The sequence below is a fragment of the Zonotrichia leucophrys genome, chromosome 1 (assembly GCF_028769735.1).
Source record: "Zonotrichia leucophrys gambelii isolate GWCS_2022_RI chromosome 1, RI_Zleu_2.0, whole genome shotgun sequence".
In the NCBI taxonomy this organism is placed as follows: Eukaryota; Metazoa; Chordata; class Aves; order Passeriformes; family Passerellidae; genus Zonotrichia; species Zonotrichia leucophrys.
The window spans coordinates 109,382,762-109,398,833 of NC_088169.1; the positions used below are offsets into that span (position 1 = coordinate 109,382,762).

Genomic DNA, 16,072 nt, shown 5'->3' on the forward strand with positions numbered 1-16,072 from the left:
CTGCATGTTCTCTCTCAAATCTGACTAGCTTTCAGAATACAGTTTCCCATCTTTATATTCAAATTCTGCTCGACACATATCATACTTTAGACCAATATTAATTACAAGCACAGTGAGAAGAGCAAGGAACCACTAGCCTGGTAAAAGTGGTAAAAGCTGGGCTGCAATACATAGTCACCAATCACAGGTTAAAAATCATCTCACTAATAAAGTAAATGGATGTGGCCACACATCTGGTTGAATAAATATGAAAATAACATTAAATAAACACTAATTCAATCCCCAGCAAATCTTGCAGGTCAGCTCATCTGCTCCTCACCAGGTGTGACTGTGTTCCACAGTTACCACAGGCAACGTTGGGTACTGACAGCAGGTGCTGCTAACAGGGAATGCTGTGGGTTAACCACTCCTGGCTAAGAGTGGCACTGAAACTTGTGCAAGTCAGGAATGATGCCAGAATGACAAAGCAGAAAATCCTATAATTTTAATACTGTATCACAAGCTGATATTCACAGTTACTATTATTTTTATTTTTACTTTTTAACCTGAAATGTATATTGTACACTGCAAGTATTTGCTAATGTTTGCTGCTGTTTCAACATGTTGATATCTCAGCAACTCTCTACTAGGACTACAAAAATAAAAACCTCAAATTTTGAGGCTCAAAGCACTCTCCTGGCACTTGTAGGACTCTTGACCTGGAAACTGCAGCTTCTGCAGCTTTGTCCTCACAGACAAAGCTCCAAAAGTGGTTTGTGTTGGTTTGTTTTTTTTTTTTCCTTGACAAGAGAGAGCCAAACGATCTTCAAGAGAGCCAAGACATCTCCAGACTGGAATACCTGTGCCGGCCAGCTGTGATGAGCAGCCCAACTTAGTCATGAACTGACTGCATTCCTTCAGTGCCTTGCAAAATGCCTCGTATTCACAGTCTGAGTTCAGCAAAAAGGGACCCAGGAAAAGGATTGAAGCTTATATTCACATTCTATTTCATGCCTACTTTGACTTACCTCAAAAACGTTTAGTATGCAGAGTAAATTACTCTGTAGTCCCGAGCTTTGTTCATATTCCATGTATTAAAGAATAAAGAGCCCTATTTACACAGTAAAGGTAAACACAGTTGTTGTTGCTGTGTATATTTTTCTGGGGCACCAGGGCCATGTAGCAAACACTCTCCCCAGAGCTACAGTGACAACATCAATGGAAATAAAAAAAAAAAACAAACACAACAAAACAAGGTTTTTAAACTAGAATGGTAATTTCTGTCAGAAATATGAGCTGTCTGCTTAATACCAGTGAATAAGAGGACCAACTAGAAAGAACAGAAAAGCAGGAAAAGAAGTTTATTTCCCCAGCACCTATTGCAAATAATGGGCAGCAGCAGCACCTGTGCAGAGTGCTCACAGTGCCTCTTAAAGCCCTCAAGAACAAGAAGCTGGAAATAAAGCTCAGAACTCAGCCTGGCAAGGAAGGGTTAACTTGCCTCATTGAATGACATTAATTGAATCACGTGTCACTGAGAAACATCTAAAATAGATGAGATAAAGGGAAGGAAAAGGCCTGCAGCTCTTATTGAAAGGATAATCTTCCTGCTTTCTACACACATTAGGAATTAGAGGCTTACAGGTAAGCAGGCTTGGTATTCTTCCTGAATACCCCGAAGGACTTGAAAGCTTCTTCCCTCATCTCCTGAAGAATAATCATACATTTGTCAAAAATGAAGTCCACACTTCTCAAGTCTTTTCCCCTGCTCCAAGCAGTGAGGAACAAAAGCAGCTTTGTAGTATTTGTCCATTTTCCTGCAGGAGGCCAGACTCCAGAAAGAAGAAATAACTGCATTCCCTGGACCTATCTCCTGTTACCCACTCTTACCCTGACACATCCTTTGAACTGGAGAGAATGGCATAGAAGTCCTACACAAGACTTTTTTATTTATTTTATTTTACCAGAGCAGTTATACACTCTAAGGCTTATTTCTCTGGAAGCAGCTTGTGATCCACTAATACTAATTTATACAGTCTGTTGCAAAGCAGCACTACTTTAGTTGTAAAACTTAACTAAACATACAAAGCCACATTGTGTTTGTAGCAAGTTTGAACAATGTTTGGTTTTTGGATTTTTTATTAACCAGAATTTACTGTTTTCCTGACCTTTAAATGAGATGCAGAGATGATATTTCAGCTTTGCCATGGTGCTAAGGGAGTTTGCTGGACAGCAAACTGCTCCCAGAGAATTTCACCAAATGGCTGCTGAGAAGACAGAGTGGATGTTCCTGAGGCTTCACTAAATCAAGGCTCTGGGGAAAAACATCAGGTGGACTCCTACTGTGCTAGAGACAGTGCTCCCAGAGTCCACATTTCTCTTTTCTTTCACAGAGAATTAAAATGACATACTTTACCCCAAATAAAGAAAGAATCCCAAAAGCAGAACATTGAAACGCTCTGCAAAACTAAATAATCACTTTTTCTGATTTCAATTCTAGTCTCTCTCCCCTTCTCACTTATTTCTATTTACACAGTAAGAAATGAAACTTTCATTTTTTAAGAATAAACAAAATTGTTACGGTTGCTTTGCTGCTTTTTTTTTTGAGACTCATTTTTATGGTCCTGTCCTCAGAAAAGGGTTGTTGGGAAAATTATAAGGGAATGGAGTAATGGAATGCTTTACAGATAGTTCTGTATGCAAATAAACAGATACTGTCTGTGAGTGGATTGTGCCATCAGCATCCACGTGCATTCAGCCCTCCCCTGGGCAATGCAGTGCAGAGCATGGATGGCCGGGTTTATGGACAGCACTCATTTCTCTCTGAAGCTCATCACCATGCAGGGCAGTGTCCTGAAAGGCAGAAACAAGGTGAGCAGAGGATATGTGGTGGGGAGACAGTAAATCACTGAGAGGGAGGGAAAGAGAAGATATATGAGTACTGGAAGTTTACATCCTAGCGAGTGACATCCTATCCATTTCTTGCTCTGTTGCAGCAGTCAGGAGCCACATTTTCTACCTCACTTTTGTTGTAGCTTGAATCTTTTGGGGGTTATTATGAGAAGAAATGGAAACAGCAAGGTGCAAGCAGGGATTTCCAGTCCTTCTCCCACCCCATACAACATTTGGAAATGCACTGAGCCCTGACCATAGCACAGGAGGAGAGGAGGGGGTCTGCAAATGCCACCAGCATTTAAACCTTTTAACCAACAAGAGTGATCATGACAGACTCAGGTGATGTTGATTCTGCCCCTTGCTTTTGCTTTGACACATCCTTTGATTGCATAATAAACCTCTTTTCCTTCACTTTTCTCCCAGTAAAATGTGGCTATTAACACTTCTTTTGTAAAAAGTTGTTTTGGAATCTGCAAGCAGGAACTCCCTGGTGTGAAGTACTGTTATCAATTATTTCTACCAGGGCACTGCCTGGAAGTTCTGATAAGTCCTGCCACAGTGTATTATGAGGAAATACACAGTAAAACCAGTACAAGTCCCAAAGCTCTGATTAAACAAAATATATAAGGAGATGAGATTGCATGAAGTAACTGGGATATTGTAGTTTTCCAGGCTATTCCTTGTGAAAACTGCTGATGGACCCTGAGTACCCTCAAACAGCTCTCTTTTACTGCATGAAATCAGGTCAGTGTCAGCAATGCTCAACAGGAATCAGCCTGGGGCTGGAGAAGTAGGAAACACAGATTCCCCTGGCAGTGGAATTCACAGGAATAATTTAGAAGATGTTTTTAACCAACCTGCAGGCTCTTCACTGGGCAGGTTGGTCTATAATTAGCAGCACCTCTGGACAGTGGCAGACCATTCCTTCTACCTCTCCTTGCAAAAAGAGAATGGGGAAGGAAGGAATCAAGACACAGAACACCACACATCACCTGCAAAATACAAATGGAAAACAATGCATTTTTATCCCATCCTTACTTTACTAGCAGACTGTTCTGCTCTGATGAAAATCTGCCAGACTTTGTTGTTCATGTTTTCATCATTTCCCTCAATGTGTAGATATATTGAAATCAAATATAGTGTAATAATATCAGTCTTTTAATTGTCAAAAAAATTCCAGTTCATTTCAATACTTCTCACCAGAAAAATAAAAAATCTTTTGACCTCCCATATAATTTTTAATCCATGCCAAGATATGAGTCTATAAATTTAAGGCATGTATAGGGCTAAAGATACCTAAACTAAATACAATAGAGTATGTTTTATATACTATCTTCTAGTAGAAGTTTGTTCACTTATAACACCCCTAAAGGACAGGCCTCATTATCTTCAGCATCAGTGCCTGTATATAAATATAAATAAATAAATATATATATATATGTATATGCCAGAAGATTATGTTGTTTAATAGGAATATAGGTATACTTTTAAGCTGTCTGTAGGCCTATATTCAGCAATACTTACACTCCACCAAATTGCAGAATCATTTGAGTTCCTTCAGCTCTGGAAGCCCTAAAAAAGTTCAGAATTTCAGGCAAAAATAAACTCTGCCTCTCTTTACCATCTAGTCTACCTTCTTCTCAAGAGGGTTTATAACAATACCAGCCATGGTGTGGCTTTGCTAAAAAATTATTCACCAATATTTTGCAGAAATTCTTCTGTCTCTGAAATATTGTTTGGGGATTTTATTGGCTTGAGACCGTATCTTTTAACGGAGTCAACCCTTCTTTCAAGCCTATTTTAGCAAATTATCCTCACATCAGACAAAACAGGCACCTAAAATACAAACACTTGCATCTAATCAAATGGTAAGAAGGAAGAACAAGAGGAATGCCAAGAACCAAGGGCAGCTTCTAGGAGAGAGAAACACTTCCATACAAAACCAAAGTTTTCAGCAAAGACTTGATGAGAAAAACTCATCAGTAAATGTCTGACAGATCTTGGCTATGAATAAAGCCTGCAGGCTACTTAATAAGGCTGTAGTTACAATCTTACAGATCTGGCTATGGCCTGATGGGGACCTGCAGCTGCCTCGTCTCTCTTCTCATGGCATGCTTTTTAAAGATAGGGCTAGAAGGCTGCAGGACTTCTGGAATAAAAATTACAGCAATATGTTTGAATTTAGCAAGCTCAAACCAAGTAGGTTAACACACTAAAAATCAAATTTTCTCCTTTGCTTGGTTTCTAGACTTAAATAAGTTGATGACTTTCTGAGCAGAGTCACTTTACACAGCCTTTGCCATTTCTCTGCTTCTTAAAGGCACACAAAGCAAGGGCAGGGATGACAGATGCCACCTGTCACAACTGATTTGGGCACAATACCATATTTTTTGTTTTTCTTTAAAAGACTACTTTCAAATAGCACAATTAAGTGATCCAGCTTCCTTCTCAGCCCACCACAGGACAGGCTTTGTGCAGCTGAGGAAATAGGTGGGAGGAAAAAACTGAACCACAAGGGCAATAAAAAAAAAAATGACCAGAGAAAGAACACAGGAACTACTAATACTGGCATTAGCTGCAGAGCCACAATCTCTGACTGCAGGGAGAGTGTGCAACTCTCAGAACAATAAACCTCCTTACTGGAGATCACGGAAAAACTTTCTAGGGCATCTCTTCAGATTTACAACACCATCACCTGAAAGATGTCTTGCACTAGCTCCCACATTACATCATGGATGGGCAGTCTTCCATTCCTGTGAGATGTCCCAAGTCTTCTGTAGCTGGCATGGATGTGGCAGCAGATCCAAGAAACATGAAAATCTGCATTACCAAAGAACCAATGCACCTATTTTTGCTGTTCTGACACTGCTACATTGTATTCACCCCATACACATGGTAGGTCCCCCCAAAACTTCCAACCAGGAAATGTGAATCATAAATGTCAGTTCCCCATGCTTCAGGTCACCAGAAACTTTGGCATTTTATCTCAGACGTCACTTACTGGTTCTAGCAGCAGGAGCAGCAGCAAATTTGTCTCAGTTCCCATGACCATAACAAGCAGACATTCTGGAGAGCCCCACACAATCAGCCTGGGAAGGTAAGGGTTCTATCACATTTATGGGATTGATGCCCTGTGAAGGCTGAGCTAGAACAGAGGCTGGACAGAATTAAAGAATAAAGCAGGGATTTATTAGGAGGCCTCAAAGGATCCACCTTGGGCAGCACAAAAGCCCAGCCAGGGCTACACCAAAGATGAACCCAAAATGGTCACAAAAGGCACAATTGGTCACAGGGTCTCTCACTTTTACAAGTTCTGGTCCATTTGCATATTGGAGTTAATTGTCCAATTACAGCTTTAGGTTATGAAGCCCCATCCTTATTGTTTTTCTCTCTTCAGCCCACATTGTTTATGCTCTTCGGCCTGAAATTTCGATGGTTATCCTTGATCCCAAGATAGGAAAGAAATTGTTTTGTTTCCCTACTATGTGAAGAGAGCTTACCAACACTTAATATGAAGCCCTGAACTACACGCTAAAGCAGCACAGAATCTGAAAAATACAAAAGCTAAAACCCTAAGGCATCAGGATAATACATAAAACACGATTTTTAGATCTACTTTAGAGGCAAAATTCAAAGGTGCCTCAATTTCAGGTTAGGAGCTTTATAGACACTGCTAGCCTTGGGTTGTTAGGCTGATATCACAGTAGGGGCTTTGGTAAAGTTACTGGTCACTTTGTGGGGTCAGTGTCAGGGTTTGGACTTTTCCAAGTTATTGGATCACTAACCTTATCCTGCCTTCCTCTGAGATCACTCTCTGTGAAGGTAATAGATCAGAGCTCCTGGTTCACTGAGATAACAATCACTTATTTGAGCAGCAACTTCACTGAACCCATTTCAGATACAGCAATCTGCCAGGCCCGTGTGGGTTATGCTGATAAAATGGTGCAGGGCTCTCTAACTGCTGCCACATCAGAGTCCTCATGGGCCTCTCTGACACAGCCCCTCTGTGAGGGCTGTGGGCTTCAACAGGTCCTGGCTCAGCCCCTCTTGATCCCAGCGAGCTCAGGGTGACGTCCTTGCCATGAAGCATTAGGGAAAATGAAGCCGTAGCTGAACACAGAGAAAAAGGGACATCCCTGCTTTTAAAAATGCCTTTCTGTTCAGAGGGATATAGATTGGGTAAACAGCAGCTCTGTAACATGGCAATGCTCTTTGAATACTGCATTTGAGGAAAATAAAGCAAGACAGAGGCACAATTCAGCACTGCTTCAAACACTTGCAGTCCTACTGGCCATAAGGGTCAGCAATGGAACTCATTTTTGGGCACAGATTTCGAGCACAGAGATTGATTATATGACTAATTGCAATGGAATTGAACTAATAATGAGCCAAACAAAATCCAGTTTTACACTAGGTCAGGCAAGAGAAAATGAAAGGCAGAGGAAAAAAAGTTGATATTTTGGTCTGCCAAGGTAAGAATTGATATATTAGAAGAAATAGTGTGTTTTAGTCTTTCTTTAGAAGCAGCAAATAGCTTCCTTTCACACAGCATTAAGAATCAGTGGCTAAAGTGATTTCACCAAATGGGGAATGTATCCCATTCAAAGACAGCATAATGTGCATTGTTATGGCTTTTTCATTTCTCCTGAATAGCAGCAGGTAGCTATTGTTCTTCTCACTTCATAATCTTCAGAGGTTTTCAAATTTTCCATTGTAGATAATACCATCCCAAAGGAGATTGCATTATTATTGGCTTCTCTGACATTATTTCAATTCTGTCTTTCTTTGGTCATGTTTTGAGGTGAAATAAGTACCATCATATCTGCCTGACTCTTGATAGAGAGTTTTATTTTCAGGAGTTGTGGAGGTATTCTGGTGGATTTCCTTCCTTTCACTAATTATTTGCCTCCTAATTAATGGGGTGAAGAGACCCCAGTCTCACCTTATTAAAAAAAAAAATTAAAAATTCAGCAGCTTATATAGTTCTTCTGTGATTTCAGTTAAATACTCATGTGGGTTCTCCCCCTCCTTCCCCTGCATTCACTTGTGGAGATCTAAATAAAATCCAAGCCCACTGTACCAGGAGACCAGAGAAACCCTAAGCCTCTGCATTGTCTATGTGTGATAAGGCCCTTTGCTATCTCTGAGGAGCAAGCATTAGTGCTGCAGCTTTTCAGTCTTCGTTCCTTTTTCAAGTTTCTTCAAGTTCATAACAGCAGAAGAGATTGTGATTTATGGGGAGAAAACAAATTTGATAACAGCCTTCAGATTAAACAGTTGGATTTTCTAATGGAAAAAAAAAATCAAAGTTTTGGGGTACATTTTCCAGTTCCCAAGGATTGCTAACATCCCAGATATTAATTTTCTTCACTCCTGAACTACAAAAACAATGCATACTGATGTTTATCTATATTCTAGCCCTAGTCCACAGGAAATCCTCGTTTCAATCACTAGCAAAAAAACAACAAAAAACCAAAACAAACCAAACAAACAAAAAACCAAACAAACAAAGAAACAACAACAAAAAAAACCCCAAAAAAAAACCAAAAAAAAAATCACCCCAAAACAAAACAAACTTTGCATGGTCATACACAGGTACACAGTACAGCAGTCCAGATTATTTTACCTGATTTTCTTTTGGTAAAATACCCAACAAAAAACAAAACAAATCAAACACAAACAACTTTACAAATACATATGTAAATATATATATATACACATATATATCTCCTCGATATTTTTTAATAGTAAAAAAAGAAAATCAATCAAAACTAAAAAGCAAAAGCTTTCCAAAACCTAAAATTAATTAGGATACTCTTAGATGATTGTTCTCTTAATCCTTCAATTTACCTTTAGTTCACTAAGGGGTATGTTTTGATTTTCTTTCTCCACAGTTAAGTTATGCTTCCCATGGCTCTACCTTGAATCAGAAATGAAAAAAAAAAATATATATATATATATATCTGGAAGATAGGTGACAGAGGAGAAAGATGCTCAATTACAGGAGTATCAAACCAAAGTAAAAACCTTGATAAGATCACTTGATTGTCACTTCTAGCTAGTTCAGTTGATGCCAAACCTAAACTGCTCAAATTTGCTGACCCTGCACTCTTCACCTACCAGGCTGATTTTCATATCAAAGACATTCATAAGGACAAACTCATCCTTACTTTCCAGGGCCTATATCAATCAAAATGCTTCAATAAGGTCTATGATCAATTCAGTCTCATATTTGCAGGACTGAAACTGTGAGCAGGTTAGCACCCTTAGCTGAATAGGGTGATGTCAAAGTAAAAAACCTATACAAAACAATTTGCTCAGCAGTCAGCTCATCAAGCTTGCTTGGCTAATGCCAAAGCATAGGCTCTGTGGCAAGAAATATGCCTGAAGCATACCTAACCTGCTGAAGTTTTGCTAGGTTTAGGTTTGAATGTTCTTTTATTGACATTTTCAGCTTTTGGAGCCAAGCCTCACTCATCTGAAGAAAAACCTTAATTTTTATTTATTATCTTGCCCTAAGTCTTAAAAATGCTGGATCATTCTAGTCAAGGTGAACAAGGTATTTCTTACATCCAAGTGGTCTGACAACATTTTGAGCGGAAGGGGAGAACCTAAGGAAGACTGTCAGTGCTATTAAAAATTAAAAAAAAAATTAAAAAGAGAGAAAGGAAGCTATTACTGGTTATTAAATCTATATAATCAGAATGCTTCATACTCCTGTGCAGACGTAAAATAGGACATAATGCTGCCAAAATCCCACCAAGCAACCATGTTTTTACTGCAGACACCAAAACCGCCTCTGTGCCCAAGCTCTTCTCCCAGTATTTAAAATGTTTATGGATCAAAGATCCAAGCATTACCCTCAGGACCCATGAGGACTGCGGATGTGAGAGCGCTGAAGTAGGAAACACATCAGGAAAAACAAATAAACAAACAAAACCAGCAGTTTATGTTATCCTTGGCACTCCTGAGCCACAGATATGGGTATGTTGGAAAAGAGACCCTTTAGCCATGATACAGATATGTACAAGTCCTTTACAAGGGACAAATGCCACACACGCACAAATGTCAGTGCCAATTCAATGGTAAATTACATCCATCTCAACAGAGTCTCAGGTCTCATCTCGTGGCAGACCCCAAGACCTGAAGTACAAATTCTTCCTACAGACCCTGAGGCATTTGCTCCGTGCATTCAGAAATCCCTTCCTGGCTATTCACTTGTCCCTCTCAGGATTCACTGTCATGTCAGATTCTGGTGTTTAACCTCAGAATCTCCCAAGCTCCCCCACTCCAGGGGATCCTGCACGTTGCTTCCTCTCTAGTCTGTTACAGAGATGTGCATTTCCCTCGTGGATAGCTCCTGCTTCCAGCCACTTCATGCTCCAGCAGCTCTGTAAAAATGATATTTTGTCTGCAAGTTGCTACCCCTGGCAGTGGGACTCTGCCCAGGGAATACTTCCCTGCTGATGATAGAGGGACAGATCCAGAAATCAAAATCTTAAAATAGGTGCCTTGCAGCTGAATTTCCAAACTTTTGTGCTGCTATTTCAATTGTTCAGTGCTACCAAGAGTAGTTGAAGAGAAAATAAAATCTATATAAATCTATGTAGGAACACAGTGTTTCTGTGCTTCTTTACTGACCGCTATCTTACCTTGATTACCTCTATTGTATTTGCAGGGTACCTCGTGGCAGGAAGGAATGATGAATCTGACTCTATGTCCTTAGAAGGTTAATTTATTATTTTATGATACTATATTATATTAAAGAATACTAAACTAAACTATACTAAAGAATACAGAAAGGATACTTACAGAAGGTTAACAAGATAATAACGAAAACTCGTGACTCTTTCCTGAGCCATGACACAGCTTGGCCCTGATTGGCCAATGAGTCAAAACAATTCATATGAAACAACCATCTGTGGGTAAACAATCTCCAAACACATTCCACATATGAGCACAACACAGGAGAAGCAAATGAAAATTAGATAATAATTTGTTTTCCTTTTTCTCTGAGGCTTCTCAGCTTCCCAGGAGAAAATCCTGGGCCAAGGGATTTTTCCAGAAAATGACTGTGACATACCTCTAAACAACCTACATCAGAATTTTATGCCTTAGCAAACAAAAAATGAATTTTGATTTATTTTTGAGTGCTTTCATGAATAAAAGCAGTTACTTCAGCTACTGTAATTCATAACTTGATCTTTTCTCCTCAGTCACAAAAAACATTATATATATCTGCCAAATCCTGCCTGGATTGCATGTTCAGCAGAGCAGGTACATGTTTTATAACTCACACTGGTTTCTGCACTTAGGCCTTCCCAAAAGGGGCTGTCCCACACTACCTGAGCCAAAGAAAAAGTCCAGTGACAACTACCAGGCTCAGCAACTGAGTACAAATCTGTTGGCAAATCCTCTGCATTTCCTCTGCTAGTATTTGGGAAGATCTTTCTTTTTCTTAGCAGAAACCTGACTGAAAGCTTTCAGATCCTTTACAACATTCTGCTTCTCCATTGGGCTCATCACGTTGTGAGATATTTCCCACATGAGAAAGAGCCACAGGTGGAGGGCAGAACCTGGCTGAAGCACAGGGCACTGTCACCTGCAGGCAGGTTTATTAATTAAGAACAACATTTTAATACCACAGAACTACGTTCAAGCATCTAATAAAACAACAATATTTTTTTTTTGCTTTTTATGGTTTTAGTTTATTTAAGTGAACCCTTTTGTAAAAACTACCTAAGGAGTGACATGCAACAATACAATCTGACACTGTAGTGGGTTTTCTGCTATAGGGGACTTTGGGGTGATGATGCACTGAATGCAGTTCACAGCATGTTAAACACAGAGAATGAACATGCTTGTGTACAGGACCTCACAGAGTCGAGGTTTTTGCCAATCTCTACCTGAGTATTGGATGTCAGGCTCAAAAAGCTGAATTCTACCTTTGTCATCCTTGCTCATGGAGAGGAGTTGACCTTGAACACAATGGAAACCCAGACTGTTGCAAACTGCATAAAGAGAAAACAGCCTGCAGGGAAAGAGGAGGGGTTCCTGAGATGCTGAAGGATAGCAGCATGCTGGTTTAATTGGGGAGGAGTCATTCTCTGGTTGTATTGTCACTGCCACCATATTTTCCTTCATATTAGTTCTGCCTCCATGTCTGAAATGTCACTTTGGGGACTGCTGCCAGATGTTGTTTGGATGAAGGTGGCAGAAAGTGTTATAATACTAGATGAGTCTGGCATATGTGCATCATCTATAATAAAGTTCTACCTGCAAGAGCAGTGATAATTTGCAGAAACTGATGAGCTTTTGCTGAAGAGGAGAAGCTATGGCCAGCACTGCATAAGTAGCATGAAATTCTGTATCCCACTGAGAGTTCACTGTGAGTATGTCTCTAATAGCAAGTTTATGAGTAATGGTATGAATGTATGCTAAAAATATTAAAAAATTTTAGCCCTGAGAAAATTCAATGCAGTGTTACTAGTTCTCAGTCCTGAACACAGAAAGTATTTGGTAGCTTTGGGCATAAAACAAAGATGGCTATATGGATGCCTAATAGTCCTTTCAATAGAATATTTTTCTGGAGAAAAATATTTCATTTTATCTGAGTTGGCTTTTTTTTTTTTTTCTCTACAGCTGATCATAACAATAGTTTTCTTTTTACTACCTGCATTTTTTATTTTGCTCTTCCTTTTTTCTCTTTCCTCTGAATCTCCATTATATTTTACTCTTACATATGCCACTGGAAAAGGGAAAACAAAATAATGTTTTGTCAGGTGTTTTAAAAAAAATGCTAGGAATAATTAAAGATGAAAATCACCATTATGCTCCTCAGTTCCTCAGTTTCATAATTATTGGTATGATGATATCTATTTATTAAAAAAAAAGATAATACATATTGATATAAAAGTAGATAGCTCTACACACATGTAGACATATTTGCAGAAAGCACACATAGCTCATCTTTGTACCCAATATCCAAGGTGTAAAGAGTCTCAGAAGACGTTTAAATTACAAATACTCCTATTTTAGTCCCTGGAGTAATTTCACTTTAAGTGAGATTAAGATCCAGTATAAGTATTATGAATGGGACTATTATTCAAGTGGGATGACAGTTCCCATTATAAAGCCCTGATTTTGGTGGCCTATAATTTTGCTGAACTTTAATCTTTTCAGGCTGACGTGTTCCTCCCTGGCAGGATGGCACTGGAGGCTATATGGTTGAGAAGGATGGTCCATCTGTCAGAAATACAGCCTGTCTCCTAAAATTAAAACTTCATTTTATCTCTCCACAGCATATTCTTACTCCCTGTCTCTAATTTCAAGAGATACTCTGTCCGGTTTATCTCGGCTGTTTGAGGGGCCTGGAAAGGCCCGAGGTGGCCTTGGGGCAGCCCGCGTATCGAAGGACGAGAAGAGGCTTCAGTTCTTCTTTCGGTTTTTATGTTTATTAATTGTTTATCTAAAAGATGTTCTTTCAGCCGAACAGAGATCTGCTCAGCAGCCAGCCATGAGCACACTGTGCCGTCCTCCGGGGCAGCCACGTATCTTTATACCCATTGTTACGTGTACAATATTTATCATTTTTCCCCAATACCATTTATTCTTATTGCTGGGTGCACTCTCAGTAATAACCAATCCAAGAGTGCCACCATGGCCAAAGAAGATGGAGGAGAAGAGGAAGAAGAAGGAGGACAGGACACACCCCAATTCCTCCATCTTACTCCTCTAAACCCCCCTGTACATAAATCCTAAACCCTGTGTCTCACCCTCTAATTAACTAATCCCTTCACCATTCACCCTGGTGAAGCCCTCCTATCCTCATCCTGTGTAGGGTCAAAGTGCAGCCACCAGACACTTCTGGCAACATTCCAGGACTCCTGAGCCCCCCAAGGTGGTCTCGGTGGCTCAGCACCTCAGGACTGAGATCCTGAGATCCGACAATACTCCAGTGTCCTTGGGATCAGTCTCTGCTTGCCACCTACCAACAGCAAGATGAGGATATGGGCAGGACATGGAAGAGGAAAAGAGAGGAAGGAATAGGAAGCCAAAGGAGGAATAATCCTGACCTGCCTTGCCATCCCTCTGTTTAAGAGAATACATCTAAATACATATTTATTTCAGCCAATAGTGAGAAACTCACAGGAAACTATATATATGTGACACAAGTTAACTTACTAAACCAATTTCTATTTATTCCTGAGCGCCTGATTTGCTGAACTACTGAGTATTTACAGCATCATCTGTCAGCAAGAGAATCTATACAATCAACTAACCGACAAATTAACTAATACCTGAACAGCCTGAAAAGACAAATTGGTTGTCACCAAACTTGTTGAAACTAAAAGTGAAAGTTAATTTTGACCAGTGTTATGAAAATAAATTTTTAAAAAACTCAGACCCGCAAATTATCAGTTCTTGTGTATCTCTACTGAAGTGATAGAATTTTAGGGCACATAGAAAATATTGTAGCTTAAAAGGCAACAAGTGTCAGTTTGTGGGAATTGTGCTGGCAGCATGGACTGATAGACAAGAATACTTGAGAAAATTTACTCCTAAATGAAACAGAGAAAAAGCTATTTCATATAATAGAGAACAAGATGGATCTGCTTACACAGTACAGAATAGAAGATGTGCAACTCCAATGTAACTCATTCAATTGAAAAAAAAATTTATATATCTCAGGATTGAGCTTGGACTATTATGCTACTGATCCACACACAGGTATTTACATTTTAGAAACTCGGGTTGGCAGGGTATAAAATCCAAAAAATTGGTGAAAATAAAAATGAATTAGAATATCCTGCAAATTTGAGTAATGCACATATAATGATTTCTTCTTCCCCATTCAACTGTAGCTCCCAAATAAAAAACAAGACATATGTATGAAAACATGATATTAGTGGCTCCTCAGCAGTCATACAGAACTATTTCAGCAGCTCCCTAAATCTGCCTGCAATCTGGGTTTTAAAAGAATTGGAAAATTAGCAGCAGCAAACTATCAGTGATGGCTGGAAACTTTTTACTCTAAAGCACAACAAATAAATGCAGGTCAGTTGTTTGGGCATGGATGTTATAATATTATATTCAGAAACCTATTTATTCCCAAACAGGTTTCTCTGGGACTTGTGTACAGAGGACTGGAGAAAATCATCATTCAGAAGTAGAAGGTAAAAGTTATCCCAGATCATCTAAAATGTTAATGTGGGTGGTGTGGTTTTACCAGTAGCTCTCAGCACAGACTAGAGATTTCTCTGCTCACTAATATTTGGATGTCCTATTCTGAGATAGGCTTGGGTGATGTCCCTCAGAGGGAAAAATACCCCTTGGACCCTGGTGCTCTCAGAATAAATACCTGATGTTAAAATATTTATGTGAAAGACAGGATTTTTTTCATTTTTCATTTGCTCTCAGGCAGCCTTGGGTATCATTCAAAGTTTCTCGTAAACTTCACAGGATCAGTGCTGAAACAAGCAGTCACCTACACATGACCAGATTATACATGTTCTGGGCTAGAAAGACACACTGACACACAAACAAATGTAAAATACATAAAAAGTAAAAAAAAAAAAAAAATTTAAAAAAATAATTAATACCTCCATACATACTCACACACATAAGTAGTCAGCCATAAGGAAAAGCTTCAGCAAGTCAGAGAAGAGGGTGAGCTTCTCATCTATTTCAGGCTAACCTATAAGCAAAACAGATAAATGTGTTAACTACTTTCCCAAGTGCAGTCTCAGGGGATGTTGAGAAGAAACATATGCCAATAATTGTAAAGAGGGACTGCTGCTCACTTTTAATTGCAAAACGTATGAGAAGGTTTGTGGGCCTTAAATACTGTTTCAACACTTGGAAAATAAGAATATAAAAGCAAGTAATTGAGCATTGCAACAACTGTAACTATTGTTAAATATGAAAAGGCTGAATTTTTCAGTACTGTCATAGTATTTATCTTAGAAAGCTCAGTTTGGCTAGCTGTATCATTATTATGCCATTCATGATGTAGTGGTTATTTGTCACTTTTAACATTAATTGACAGGTGATCCTCTTATTCCCTCTGTCTCTGTCCTTCCTAACTTCTATATTAAATTTCCTAATGCTTTTTTTCTGTTTGTTTTCTGTTATAGTTTGTAAGCAAGTTCTTGCTGTTTGTAGTTTTAACTCTATACTGCTGAGCAAGATTGACCTA

General features: G+C 39.2%; 1 long non-coding RNA gene across 7 annotated transcripts in view; it reads right to left on the bottom strand.

The window, feature by feature from the left end:
• Nucleotides 1–1,896: 1,896 nt before the first annotated feature.
• Nucleotides 1,897–16,072, bottom strand: part of LOC135443257 (uncharacterized) — a 43,894-nt gene continuing 29,718 nt past the window's right edge. For 3 of the 7 annotated variants that reach the window (XR_010438927.1, XR_010438941.1, XR_010438923.1), the window contains 7 exons: nt 15,493–15,571; nt 8,725–8,794; nt 5,876–5,963; nt 5,570–5,694; nt 4,399–4,446; nt 3,732–3,866; nt 1,897–2,832 (listed from right to left, as the gene is read on the bottom strand). This is a non-coding gene — a long non-coding RNA (uncharacterized LOC135443257). Of the gene's footprint in view, nt 2,833–3,731; nt 3,867–4,398; nt 4,447–5,569; nt 5,695–5,875; nt 5,964–8,724; nt 8,795–15,488; nt 15,572–16,072 lie in introns of all 7 variants that reach the window. The other 4 variants (XR_010438933.1, XR_010438929.1, XR_010438940.1 and 1 more) reach the window with 4 other exon arrangements.